We start from the raw sequence: 14,235 nt of genomic DNA on the forward strand, positions 1-14,235 counted from the left end.
TCCTGCCGCTAGAAATTTTAGATGCATATTATTTAGAAGCAAAAACAATTTTTAAACTTCATTTATAATCTTTTGATTTAGTATTTCTAAACATAGTCTTTTATGGAGAAAAAAAAGTTTTTTGGGCCAACAAGATTTGTCAAAGATTTAGTAACGTTCAAAAGAAAATGATCACAAAGACTGCCTTTATTTTTAGAATTTTAATCAATCAATAATTTATTCTTGTTATTTGAAAGCTAATTTTTAGCATCATTATTCCACAGTGTCCAGTGTCACATGATCCTTCAGAAATCATTCTAATATGCTGATTTGATGCTCAAGAAACATTTATTATTATTATCAATATTTTAAAAGGTTGAGCTGCTTAATATTTCTTGTGGAAACAATAATGGATTTTTTTTTTTTCAGGATTCTTTGATAAATAGAAAATTCATAAGAAAAGCATTTATTTTTAATGTGTCTTTGCTAAATAAGTAGAAATGTTAGTATTAATACTTAAAAAAAAAAAAAAAATGACCCCAAACTTTTAAACATACAGTGCAACTGTCAGGTTGTTAATTTAACAATCCAGTCAACTCAAAAACAAATGCTGCAGGAAACGTTGTTATAATCTTTGGAAATCGAATGTTTAGATTTATAATTTTTAGAGTCTTTAGATTATTTACAGTTACAATCTTTAACTCTACCAAACTGGAAATAAAAAATATGTGAAAACTTGAAAACTGAGAGACATTTAGAGTTTGAGGCTCTCTTTCTGTCTCTGGCTCTTCTCTCCCACGAGGCCTGTCAGAATGTCTTTTCTCCTGGTGCAATAAGGTCAGACTGAAGCGAGGACAAACCAGATGTGCAGCGTCTCTCACTGTTTCTGCTGGTCCTGGTGAAATATCTTCCCCAAAACCCTCTTGGTCATGTTTTAGCATGAATCCATGGCACACAGGGAAAGGAGTATTTGAAATCTGAGCCATTCTATAATTGAGGACAGACAGAGATCATACACACACACACACACATCTAACCCCTGTGTTTATATATGAAGGGTCAATGCAAGCAGTCGCTGGTGCACACTGATAGGGTCGTGAGGATCTGGGTCACATGGCACGAAGAACTGGAGGATAAAATCAGATCACATCTTACAGATGTCTAACCTTGTGCACTTTCATTTCCCCAAGATCCTGAACTTATTCCGTTGATAACATCACATTTTTTGTGCTTTTTGCAGATAACATGAATCGTCCACAGAGCAGCTTCAGACACGTATGTTTACTTCACAAGGTCGCCTGCCCATTCAGCTCTGCTAGATAATGGTAAACAAGCTTGGCTTCCTGTCCTTCCATGATGCATGGCATACAGTGTGGAGGAAAAAGAGAAGGAATTAGAGGAGGTGGAGGGATGCCGGAAGAATTGTCGCTGGGATGGAGCAATGACTGCTAATTATTTACGGTCATAAGGATGATTGGCAGGACTGGATGATTAGGCTCCTCCCGAACCTGCGTTGGGAACTTGAAATCTTTTTTAAGGCGTTCGGTAGATGTAAAAGATAGACTACCTCACAAAAGTTTGGAATCATACCTTTTTTATTTACTAAAGCGGTGCTTAATATTTTTTGTGGAAACTGTGATAGCATTCAAAAGATTGAGGTAAATTTTTAATCTTTTTGATTTCAATTTCTTATTCATTTCGATTTCAAATAAATGTTTTTGAACTTTAAAAAATATATATTAAAATTAAAATTAATTATAATAATATTTCACTTTTTTACAGTTTTAACTGTTATGTTTATAAAATAAATGCATATGCAAATTAATAAATGCTGGAGAAGATAAGAGACTTTAAATTTAAATTAAGAATTTCCTAGAAAATCTATTTTAGAACATCTACAATTCTGACTGACCCCAAACATTTGAACGGTATTGTAGAATATTTACAATGTCTACCAGGTGTTTGTACACAAATGTGAATATTAAAAATGTTTTTTTAATATGATACACTTCTTGACCCTGTTGATAGCTATTGAACATCCTGTCTGAGAGCAAATTCAATTTGATGCATATTTATAGCATTTAAACAAGCCTAACGATCCGTGTTTAAACAAAGTACAATAAAGAAAGAAAATCACTCATATGTAGAACTTTAGATGTTTTGGAGGAGGAGATGTTCACTGACTAAAATGCAGAGAAAAAAAAAAAACAGTGTAAAGAAAATCAAGATACAGATATAAAGAATGAAAATGAATGTAAAAGGAAACACATAATTGGGATTGGAAAAGGAAAATGAGATCAAGTATAGAGCAAGTATAAATAAAATGACAGTGAGCAGGAGAAGAAGATGATCAAGAGGCTGTGAGTGAAGGGGAAACAATGAGCAAGGAAAAGCTGCTGTATTTCCCAACCACTGAGACACCTGGAAGACTTCCTGAGGCTCCATAGCAACAGGGGGCGGGGAGAGAGGAGACTGGATGACAGGGTGTGTGGAAGAGAAAAACACACACACACACACATCTATACCAACAACTCTTCAGACACAGGGTTAGCATTCAGTCTTCTGCAGGGTCATATCAGCTCTTATGTGTCTCTATCACTTAGAAGTTAGTTTTCAGTGAGAACTGGTCCCTAAACTAAAGTGTAATTATTATTATTATTAATGATTATTATTATGTCTTGCTTTTATTTTGGGGTTAAATACGAATTAAAAACATTTCTAGAGAGAGAGAGAGAGAGAGAGAGAGAGAGATCACTTATAAATTGATATGCTAAAAAAAGTAACATCAGCGGGCCTTCATCAAATCTGGCTCCGTGAGGTCTTCTGTTCGAGATGAGAGTGACTGTAACTTCAGCAAAGCCAGAGATAAGTGTGTGGCCACATAAACCTCCTGATGAGCCCTTTCAAGGAGCTGCACCAGGGGGCCCTCCGGGTGAAACACAGCCAAAGAGTCTGAAGACACTGTAGGAGAGTGAGCTCTGTCACGCAGCTCCATCAGAGGGCTTATTCAAGTCAAAACTTCAATGCATATTTCATGAAACATAAACAGGGACTGCAGCTATGGAGCTACACTCGGGGAACGGCTCTAAACTATTATGCACTACTATAGTCTACACCTTTGTAATATTTCTCCCTTAAGTCTAAAGTTTTTTAAGGCTTCTTGTACCAAAAGTGGCAAGGAAAATCTCTTCCCCGTTCTGTCTTGCTCCTTTTACACATGTCCACATGTCCCATGACCCAAATGGACAGCAGTGGTCATGTGACCCCTTGCTAAAGATTAGGTTACATGATGTCATAAACAACCAATTACAGTAGAGTTGCAGTTTGTACAAATTTCGACTAGCTTCAAAGGAAAAGTGTTTTCAAGGAGAACTGTGAAGTATTAGAAATGAGTCAAACATTCTCCGAAAGTGAGTTTCAGCAGGGTGACAGGTTTCCAAAAACTCACACACGGCATAATCCACCTGGAACCACACAGAGCATGTTCAGAACATCTTTCAATAGGCTGCTTTTGCACAGAGAAATTACAAAAATAAATTGTCACATTCTGCAAAGAAAATGTAAGTGGTGCAGAAGTCACAACTATGATGCAAGGGCATTGCTATGCAGTCGCTAGGGGATTGCGTGGTTTATAGAGCGCTGCTAAATAAATAAATACTAACAACTAGAAGATGATGATTAAATTATTAATTATATCAATCAAACTGTATTGCAATTATTATTTATTTATAATTGAGCAACACTAAAATGTTTAAACAGCACACTATAATAGTACTATCACTACTGCTACTACTACTACTATTATTATTTTTATTATTATTAATAATAATAATAATAATAAATTCCAAAGGCAATAACAAAAATAAAATAACTATTTGGATGTATTATTTATTCATTTCTGGCTGGCTGCTATATATTTTTAATTAATATCCTGGTTCATAGATATATATATATATATATAGCTCGGATACGTCCTTCAGAGTAAGTCTGTGATTCTGCACTTATATTTATAAAATAGGCAAATCTGATTGGTTGGAGAGGTATAAGTAAAATTTGTTTATTACTTAGGGTCAGGGGTTTGTTCGAATCCCTAACCTCAAATATATAAGCAATATTAATGCCTTAGCAAGCTCCACTAATAATCTAAAGGTTCCCTGTTTGGATCCATTTGAAATAAACCCTCTGGCTTTGGTGTTCCAGTCGGCTTTTAGAAACTGCTTTCAAGCTGATCTAAGATCAGCTCTTTTACTTCCAAAACACTGGAGTGCCTGTCTTAAATCAAGGTAAAGGCGACTGGTAGCCAAAGGTTGAGAGTAGTTACACTGATCCAAGAACGCAATAAATCTCCTGATTACAGCATTACGGGCAGCTTTATTGATTCCATTTGAATAAACAATGTGAAAGATTGAGTAAAGCCAGGAAAAAGCTGAGTATGAGAGAGAGCTGTTTTCCTTGAATTATTCTGTTGACCGGAGCTCTGATTGACAGGACACACATGGATACAATTGCATATAATCACGAAAGCACCTCCACTACACACATGAACACACACACATTTGTGGAACCTATAGGGAGTGTGACTGCACACACACACACACATGTTACTAATGGACAGTGTGAATCGAGTCCGGACATGCATTAGTGAGCACAATATCAGGTTTCAGGAGACATATGTGCACTTGGATTGACAGCACACTTACACACTCTATATATACTGATCAGGGCTCTCTCTGGTGGGCTGCGAATCAGAGGCTTGTTCTGTGATGCTGAATGAGCAGCAGCCAAACACTGAGTCATCAAAGCGTACTGACTGCCACACGACCACAGCAAGTGAAATTTGCAACAGACCCTGTGAAATCAACATTTTTCGGCTTTCAGTCTATTTGCGTTTCATTTGAGGTAAATTATATGCTATTGCTCTATAGAGGACTAAACCTGCAGAAATTAAAAATAAATTAATTAATATATAGATAAATAAATAAATGTAATAAAAAGAAAGTAAATAAATAAATGATGTGATAAAAACAAACTTAGTTCATTTGTAATAAAATTTTATCATGAATTCATATTTTAACTTTTTTCCTTTATGTAGTTTCTGTATTTATTTTACATTTATTTGTATTCTTTTTTAAGACTTTTATTTACTTATACTTTCATTATTTATTTATTTATATTTAAATGCATTTATTCGTGCATTTTTTTTAATATGTATTTATATATTCCCATGTGTATTTATTTCCAGATTGATACCGTGTGCTAGAGGTCTTCACAGTGCACCCGAGACCCGTCGACCCCGGACCCGACCCGGGACCCGTACGGGTTCGGGTCTATATTTTAAATCATCATCCGGGTCCGGGTCGGGTCCGAATCTATTACCTCGGGTCCCGGGTCTGTTTAACATTGTGTGTAATACCCGTGCGATCGCCGATCGGAGTCATCTGACTCGAAGAACACCCGGCCGTGATCAAAGACTGCTTGTGTTTTTTGTAACTTGCAACTTGTAAAATTAGGAAAAGAAAAGAGTGAGCCAAAAAAGTAATCTCTCTCTCTCTCTCTCTCTCTCTCTCTCTCTCTCTCTTGCTGGCACACTCAGAGTTAATATACAAGAATATACAAGTGCAAGCACGGTATTAATGCTTGCAGACTTGACACACTCATATTTAATATATTTCAAATCAGCAACAAAATCTGAGGTGAACTGTCACATGAATGTTTTCTATTACGCTCAAATTGCGTTAAAGCATTTTAGGTTGATACAGCTAGCACGCATGTGCAGTCTCGAGTGTATTTCATGTTTCTATGGCAACCAGTGAGGGACACTTGGACTGCCAAACCGCGTTTTACATTTTCTCCCATTTTTATAATATTATAAATGAACCGTTTAATCTTAAAGTTTTAGTGGTTCAGATTCAGACTCGATGCAGAGCAGAGAGCACAGACAGAGATCAGATGATAGTAAATAAATAATGTCAGCGGCCATGGCATTGCACGAGTGATCGTTATTATAGTTAAAAAGGCAAACAGTGTAAGTTATTATGCGAATTAACTCGAGTCAGAATGTACATGTGCACAGTAGCATTTGTCATCCATCACCGTTACATCGAGTGGACTTTTGAAGCTGAAATAATGAGTGGATTCAGCTTGGACTTGGAATAACGAGAGGAATAACATGAATAACTTTCTTGTCGGAGGATTGTAATGCATCACAGGCAGTCAGGTACAAGGAAGAGAGACTACGGCTCTTTAAATTAGGTAAGACAAAAAGCTGTATTCTTCGCAACAGGTTTATTGACTTGTAATAGCAATTTAAGGTGGAATATGTGAACGTCGGGTCCAGTCGGGTCTGTGTCTTCCCGGCGGGTTCGGGTCCAGATTTCAAATAATATACGGGTCCGGGTCGGGTCCGGGTGGACATTTCTCGGATCTACACGGGTCCGGGTCCAGCTTTTGAAATATTAGACGGGTCCGGGTCGGTTCGGTGTAGTACATTACGGGTCTCTGTCGGGTTCGGGCACGAATTTTTGGACCCGTGAAGACCTCTACCGTGTGCAACATGGACATGAGGGAGGCGGTCCTTGCGGATCGCTGGTGAATCATTGGTTGAGAGCTCACACAGAAGCATCAGATTAAACTAATAATAGAGATTGGAGTTTGCGAGTGTTGTGTGCCAGATCAACTGAAAAGATCCAATATATTTTCACAGATTCCTATGATTATTTCTCATTATTTTATATCGTCTGAATTCAGTTACTTATCCTCATAGTTACATCATTAAGCCTGGAACCATCAACATCGTCGATGAGTTTGTAGGTTGATGAAGGTCGGTGGAGGTTTCTAAGATTACCATATAATCACAGGGAAAAAATTCACAAAATCATTGTGAGCATAAGTTTATCATAAAACCAGTTGCACTAAATGTCTCTATAGTCTGCTCAGGATCACTGCTCGATTGGCCGGCCCTGGCCCGCTTGGAAGAGGTGGGCGAGGGCACGGTTCAGTTGGACTCGGGCACGGTTCGCATGCAGTGTGAGCGCTAACCGTGCTGGAGCACGGAAAAGGACGCGTTGCGTCACGGTTTTGCGACGCTCCAAAACCAACATGACAGGGAAAGGGTCGCTTTGGTCTACGGCAGAGGTGCAAAACGCATAAAAACTAAAAACTGCAAAATCCTTGCTGCACTTCAGCTGGTACATTGCAAACATCCTCATACGAGCAGCGCGATTACGTGAAAATTTTCGCGCCACTAAGGCGACACATCTGTTTAACAACAGGCTGTGAGAGGGCTGTGGACAAAACGACACAAAATTATCCACAAAGAAAACAGAGCGATGTACTCCATTGCGTTCAGAGAGCACCGCTCTTCCTGTTTATCCCGAAACCATCGCACCATAATGACGTAAGCGTGCTCCGGCACGAATGCTGAAACGCTATATGTGAGTGCAGGCCAGAGGGGGAGTGGGGAGGGGGGACAATCGTACTCGGGCCCGGTTCATGGCAACCGTGCCTAGTGTGAGTACACCCTAAAGTTACATGCGACATTAGTATATGCGTTCGATTTTTTATATTTATAAAATAAACTCAAATCATATGCAAACATAACTAAATATACCTGACTCATAAAGAACACTTTACAGTTGGTTTTGTGACTGTAAGCTATTCTCTTAAAATGCTATTGCAATAAGAAACGTGCATACTAATGTATTTAACTTTAGAGATGGTCCCTGAATTTGCAAATGTCGAGCGTCTAACATCAAGCCAACTTTATGCCAGTGGGTCGCGTTTCCTTAGCCTTAGGTATAACTGGTTTACGATAAACTTATGCTCACAATGTTTTTGGGAGTGAAGATTTTCTCTGTGATTATGAACACACGCCGTAGAAACCTCCACCGAGTGTGTCTGGGCGTCATCAACTTACACCACTGACGATGTTGATGGTTCCGGGGCTTAATGATGTAACTAAGAGGATAAGTAACTGAATTCAGTCGCTATTAAATAATTCTGCATAATAAATATTAATCTGTGAAAATATATTGGATCTCTCATTTCTGCAGGTTTGGTCCTCCATAGTGCACTCTATGCAGTGACAAAATTCACTTTTAGCAGACAGACGCATTTAAAATTTACAGTCATTCTGTGAAATGAAATCAGAACAAAAATATTGATGACCCATCCTAGGCTACACACATTACCATTTAATTGTTAAAGTCTGTAAGATTTTTTTTTACGTTTTTGAAAGTCTCTTACTCTCCCAAAGACTGCATATATAAGATACATTACATTTTTGCTAAATTGTAAAATATATTAAAATCATATACTTCATACGATTCTTCAGAAAATATTCTAAAATGCTGATTTGGTGCATTAATGATTATTACAAATGTTAAATGACATAGTGACATAGATGACATAGTCACATTGCTTTTTGTAATTGTGATTTTATATCTTGAAGATGTGACTTTATATCTCCAAATTATTGGTGTATATTTTCCAATGTGTCTATATATTGAACAATTATGACTTTATCTTCCCCAATTGTTCCTTCATAACTCACAGCGTGACTTGTCTTATTTTATTTTAAATGTAATATCAAAATTGCATTTTTACACAATTGCAAGCTGAGGTGGAGCAGCAAAGAAGTGACAGATTTTCCAATTTTCTGTTTGTCACCAGAGGTAGATGATTCAACCTATGGGTCTATTTTCAAAAAATTAATCACACACGGACACACACATTTCCAAACATGTCACATATTCCTCACCAGTCTTGTTACATTTGGCAGCTGAATTATACACACACACACACACACACACACATTCTACTAAGATCTGAGACTAAAGAGAAGCAGGAGAGTATTTTGGCATTGGCACACACATGAGTAACTGTGGGTGTCCATGCCTACTTTTTCAGCAGCAGGGACAGAGAGCTTTGGCAGTCTCGTCTGCCCACACCCAGATTTAGCCCCTGTTCTCCTCACTCTCTCCATATGAGGAGCCAGAACTGGCTTGAACCACACTGACCTCAGATCAGTAATACAGCACAGGCCCTGGTACAGTTGTGAAGACACAATCAGGGCATGCTGTACTCTTATTTGGTACAGTGACAGCACTGCAGGTGGCTGATACTCACTTGTGTAGTGTCACTGACCTGACATGCATAAGGACCTGTATTGCATTGGTTGAATATGGTGTGTCTTCTGTAAAGAAACAGGAGATTTGCAAAGTGTGGTTGCACATTCTTTTGTCACAAAAGAGAGAGAGAAAGAGAGAGAGACTTCCACACACCCTTTTATGGACACTTGTTTCCACCTCTAACAATAACAAACAAATAAATAATAAAGTCGCAGTAATTATGAGAGACGATATCTCACAATTGTGACTTAAAAGGGATAGTTCATCCAAAAATGGATATTAATTTTGTGTTATATTTGTATTCTCAAACAAGTATTCTCCTTTATGAAGCACCAAGGACCACGGGTTCAGCTCAAAATCTTCTTTAATGTTCTACTCAAGAAAAAAAATTACATTATATAAAGGCGGGCGTATACGGTGCGATTTTTGTCGATGTACGAGTTCGCATGCAATTTTTTTCAATCGGGTGGAAATTTCATACACGTATGCTCGTATGGTCGCGGCTCGTATCATGTGCGAGGAATTATGGCTTACGAGCACTTCCCGACCTCCAGATAATTTTAAACATGTCTAAAAAGTTTGTGAGCTATCGGTTTGAATTCGTGACATGTACGGTTGAACGAGCCGATTTGTTGATCTAGCTAAAGTTGACCAATCACGAATTAGAGAAACCACAGAAGAAGAAAGACGAAGACGGCAGCGCCACGGCGAATGTGGACTATTGACCAGGAGGATAAACTCGCTGAACTCCGGCAGGATGTTTCTAGCAACGTGTACCATGCTATTTAATTCTCTCTCTCTCTCTCTCTCTCACATGCATATGTAGTTTACGGAGACTCTACATAGACGTAACGGTTTTTCTATACTCTATCCCCATACACTACCTCTATGCATCACGGAAAAATGCATGTTTAAAATTTAAATTAAACGCCGTTTAGTATATTTTTAAGCCATTTTGGTTTACGAGGGCACAGGAATTGTCCTCATTAACCATGTTTACATTGTAATACCTATGTCAGATATGTATAAACCATATATAAATGGACATTAAAGTAATCGCTCTCGCAGTACTTTAATGTCATACAGTGATCCTTCTGTGCAGCGGTGCTTCAAGTCAAATGCGTCTATCAACTTCGTGCGATTGCTTCTGGAATTCGCAGGTCTTTAAATTGTGTCATAAATCATCTCGTCCGTACGATTTTCAGATAAACTCACTCGTGATGTGTGCGTGGACATACGATCTTCCGATCATCTGAATTTGCACCGTGTATGCCCGCCTTAACACAATTTGACATTATATCTTACAATATACCTTTAAATCTTGCAGCTGTCACTTGTCAGTGCATATTTATATTTCATAATGTGACTAGTTCGCATTATCACCTAAAATCTCGCAATTGTGACTTTATATCACAATGTTGCAATGACTTAAAATCTCACAGTTCTCATAACTTTAACTATATATTTCACAATGTGACTTCATACGTTGCTATTTGACTTGCGATTTTGATTCTGAATTTCACAATATGACTTTAAATTTCACAATTGCAACCATATAAAGCAGCAGTTAAAGAACCTATTACTTTATTTCGCAACGTGACTTTATATCTTCAGATGTACTGTACATCTTACAGTGTGACTTTACATTTTATATAACAATTATCACCTTACTTCTCCCGATTGTGACTTTCTCTTCCACAGCGTGATCATATTTTAAAGTTTATCTCACAATGACATTTTCACACAATGTATCTTTTCTCTACTCTTCAATGCTTGCCTACTTTTTTAATTATAATTAATAGAATTTAATTCTAAGGGACAGAAAGAGGTTGAAAAACTACAACAAAATTGCAACCGTTTCAGTGCAAGAAATCTTGACTAACAAAAACACTAAAATACTAAAAGTCATCTTCAGTTGGGGAGGAATAAAATGATACAATAGCAATAGTAGGAAGTGGACCTTGAAAGAGTCTCAAATAGAAAAAGAAACTCAGTCCATGCTTTGTTGAATGTCTACAACAGCGAGTGAGTGGAGAGAGAGAGAACATGAGTGTATATATCAGTGTGTGCCAAGGGACTTCCCCTGGGAGAGTGGCAGTGCCCAAAGTGTGAGGTTCTCGGTGTGTGTGTGTACTGTATGTGTGTGTGTGTGTGTGTGTGTGTGTGTGTCTACAGTAAGCAGGTGCAGAGAAAACCCTAGCAGATCTAGGTCACCTGAGAAAACCAACACTTCACATTCACTGGACATATAAACGCGACCTGCTCTCATTCCTGCCAGTGACATAATTACATATTCACAGTGACTATATACACACAGAAACATTGCTTCAAAGTCGGACACATTCATTACCATGAACCACTCTGAATAATTTCCATGTTTTGTGCCAACTGGTCTAACTTCAGCACAGGGGATCAAATGGAGCGACGTGGCCATCCCAGCGACAGTGTGTGTGTAAATTGCACAGTGAAAACTCCAGAGGGAAGAGTTCAAACAAACACAGTCCTCCCTTTCAGAAAAACACTTCTACAACTAACTCAGTTTAAAACTTGCTGCCCGTGCACACCCTTCCTTTGGGGGTTTTGTTTGAGAGTTTGGCTGAATTGTAGACCAAAGAAGGATCTATTTATTTATACTGATTTGTGCCACACAACTTAAATAACATTATCAAGTGACTAAAACCTTCAGTAACTGTGTGGTAGGTATCAAGGAGTCAGACGCGCCAGACACGAAAGCAGAGAGCAATAGAGCAAGCTAGTGTTAGAAGTCTTTACACATACACACATACACACACATACAATTGCATAATAAATTTAAAGAAAATAGAATACAAAAAGATTACAAAGGCTCAGACTCAGCTGTACATTACATGTACAGAATTCTTTGCAGAGAAGGCAAATCCAGAATGGACTGCAACTATCAACATGATTAAAATAAATAAATAATAATAAAAAGTTATAATTTAATTATAATACTGTAGAATATAAAAAACAAATAGCTTGAGACTATTTCAACAAGGTATTTTTATGCTTATTAGAAGAAAGTAATTATTATATAGATTAAGTCATTCATTGCTGCTCCCATATTTTGGGTAATATCAAATAATGTTTGATGACAGAATGGAACATTTTTAAGAATTTTTGAAAACTTTTTTGAATTAAAAAATATAACTACTTAAAAATGTCAAGTGGTTGAACCATTATGAAAATTAATAACATATTTTCCTCACACCTTGAATACATGTGAGTGTAAAAATAGCTTTTAAGAAATACAATATTTAAGGAAAATAATATATATTTTAATAAATATGCTTTGGGGGTTTAATCAATTTGAGTTAAACTCATAATAGGTAAACATATCTATTATTATTTTTATTTTTTTAACCTATGGGTCATAAAGGGTTGGCCCTTGGGTCTTGATTTGGCAAACAAAAGTTTTTTCTGATATTAATAATAATTTAAACTGCTTCGCTACTAAGTGTTGTGGCATAATCATTTTATTAATAAATTATGTAAGTCATCGTCTAAAAAAATTAGTTTTAAATGTGACTTAATAGATCTGTCAAGGTTTGGTAAGGGAGGAACTCAGGTGCAGACAGGGATTCTCAAACAAAGAGTTTATTACAAAAAGGGGAAAACAAAACCCACGAGGGGGAAAACACGGAGCAAGGTAAAGACTAAATAACTAAAACAGGACTGGACTAGCAAGATAAACAAGGACTCTAAATACTAACTATAAACAAACACTCACGGTAATACAAACACTTCTTTAAGGAACAATCACAGAGTGGAACAATCACAATCACAGGTACAATCACAATGAACCGACGCAAGACAGAGCACACTAGGAGATCTAAATAGGGGTACTAATCAAGACACGACAGGTGTTACAGATAGGACAATCACGACACGACTGGGATAACAAGGGGGCGGGGCAAGGGAACGAGACAACACAAGCACATGGCCCAAAGACAAGGCCATGCGCTTGTACACAAAACATGGGTCTGTCATGATCCTGCCTCAAGACTAGGAAAAATCAAGGACACGAGGGCAGAATCATGACAGAACCCCTCCCTTAAGGAGCGGCTTCCAGACGCTCCTCAAGGGAACAAACACGGGACACGACTGACATGACAGACTGGGACACAGACACAAACCAACAGGACATGACAAATAACAACAAAGGCAAACATGAGTACACAACGGCAGGGTTGGGGTGACAAATAAAAAAAAACAAACAGGGAAGGGGAGGGGGCGGGACCACAAAGTTCATGGGGGACAGACCAGGGCGGGTGGGTGGGGTAGGAATCCTAGGAGGACAGGACGAAGGCTGACGACGGGGGGTACGGGCAGGTCTGGGTGGTGAGGGGCGGGGAGGGGTCTCGGGACAACTGACAGGGGACATGACAGGACCAGACAAGGGACGCGGGACAACACTTACGGGACGCGGGGCAAGACTTACGGGACGCGGGGAGACGACATCTACTGGACACGGGGGGACAACATCTACTGGACACGGGGGGACCACAGGACACGGGGCCACATCAACCGGACACGGGGCCACATCAACCGGACACGGGGCCACATCAACCGGACACGGGGCCACATCAACCGGACACGGGGCCACATCAACCGGACACGGGGCCACATCAACCGGACACGGGGCCACATCAACCGGACACGGGGAGACAACGGCTGGACACATAGGACTTCTGGGGACAGGGTCAGGGGACAAAACAGGACTGACGGGGACTTCTAGGATTTGGACAAGACGGGACAAATAATCAGAAAAGGCTTTAGCAGCAAGGATAATAGGCATCTCCTTATGAGAAGAGACCGACTGTACAAGAGTCCTTGCTGCAGAGTCGGCCGCGGCTCTCTCCTCCGCTCTCACGACTGCAGCTCTCTTTGCCGGCTCGGGCACGCTCACCGCTGCTGGCTCGGGCACGCTCACCGCTGCTGGCTCGGGCACGCCCACCGCTGCTGGCTCGGGCACGCCCACCGCTGCTGGCTCGGGCACGCCCACCGCTGCTGGCTCGGGCACGCCCACCGCTGCTGGCTCGGGCACGCCCACCGCTGCTGGCTCGGGCACGCCAGCTCTCTCCGCTGCTGGCACGGGCACGCCAGCGCT

General features: G+C 39.4%; 1 protein-coding gene across 3 annotated transcripts in view; it reads right to left on the minus strand.

Moving 5' to 3' along the window:
- LOC128017739 (SH3 and PX domain-containing protein 2A) overlaps positions 1-14,235 on the minus strand; it is a 92,858-nt gene that overhangs the window by 61,512 nt on the left and 17,111 nt on the right. The window lies entirely within an intron of this gene.

The sequence above is a fragment of the Carassius gibelio genome, chromosome A1, assembly GCF_023724105.1.
Source record: "Carassius gibelio isolate Cgi1373 ecotype wild population from Czech Republic chromosome A1, carGib1.2-hapl.c, whole genome shotgun sequence".
Classification (NCBI taxonomy): domain Eukaryota; kingdom Metazoa; phylum Chordata; class Actinopteri; order Cypriniformes; family Cyprinidae; genus Carassius; species Carassius gibelio.